Genomic DNA, 1,278 nt, shown 5'->3' on the forward strand with positions numbered 1-1,278 from the left:
TATATATATATATATATATGTGTGTGCGTGTGTGTGTATGTGTGTGCATATATATATATGTATGTATTATGCATGTATGTTCGTATGTATGTGTGTAGGCATGTAGAGATAACTAAAATAAATGATAAATAGTTGTCTTTGATCTACTATAAATCCGCTACGTAAATGTCTACAGGTATTAAAGCATTCCTCAGCGCGAATTGTCTGTAAAAAACCCATATTACTTTCTTTCATCTAAATTTTTATGGCTCTAAATTACGTTTGAATCCATTTTTTGCTATGTACTATTTTTATTTGTCAGTTTCCTAACACGCCCGATTTGTTCTTATTATATATCGGTAGCTTTGTATATAGCTTCACTTGCTTGGGAATCAATTGATTACTCAAGAAATCGTTGTTCAACTGATTTAAATATTGCCTGAAAAGCGTGAAATTTTCATAACGTATGACTTAATACATAACATTGTATTACACTTAAATTAAATAAATAAAGATTCTAATCGAACAATTGTCGCAAAATATAAATCCATTCGTTTGTTTGTTTATTAATATTTTGTGTAACACCTGGGCTTCTCTTATTCATTAAGTCGCAAGTAAACAATTGGAATTGCAAATTACTGAACGATTGTGTTTAGTTTTCCTCGTTGCTTCCTACGTTGCTCTGCATGATTCTCCTTAACCAATCAGTGGCCTACTACAAGTTGATGTGCCTCGATATTTTATGATTCATGTATAACTGATACGTATTAGGGTCGGCTGAAAAGTTCATAGGCGGACCAAGTTACTCATTTGGAATGTGACCCAATGAGGTTTATTTTTTAACATAGCTCCCTTTGCGATCCACACCCTTCTTCCATCAGCGTTGCAATACTTGGATCCCATTGGTGAAGAAGCTTTCATCCTATTGGTAAAAAAAATGCATCGACATCATCATCATCATTGGTAGTCTGGTTCCCAGTCAAGTATCTTTTATGTTTGGGGACAGATGCTAGTCAGATGGAGCCAAGTCGGAGGAATAGGGAGGCTGATCAACCAGTCCAAATGCACAGTCACACAGCAGGCATTGACACCAAGGACTTGTGTACTAGAGCATTGCCCTGATGAAATAAGACCCGTTTCGTCAGTTTTCCTAGGGGTTTGGTCTTGATTGCCTTTCACAACTGCCTCAGCAAATTGGCACAGTACTCTGCATTGATGATGTGGCCTTTTTCATGATAGTCAATAAGCACATCCGGCTGTCGTTAATATAAGGGACCTGCACACAGGTTCCTCTCTCAG

The sequence above is a fragment of the Octopus bimaculoides genome, chromosome 14, assembly GCF_001194135.2.
Source record: "Octopus bimaculoides isolate UCB-OBI-ISO-001 chromosome 14, ASM119413v2, whole genome shotgun sequence".
NCBI classification, from domain to species: Eukaryota; Metazoa; Mollusca; class Cephalopoda; order Octopoda; family Octopodidae; genus Octopus; species Octopus bimaculoides.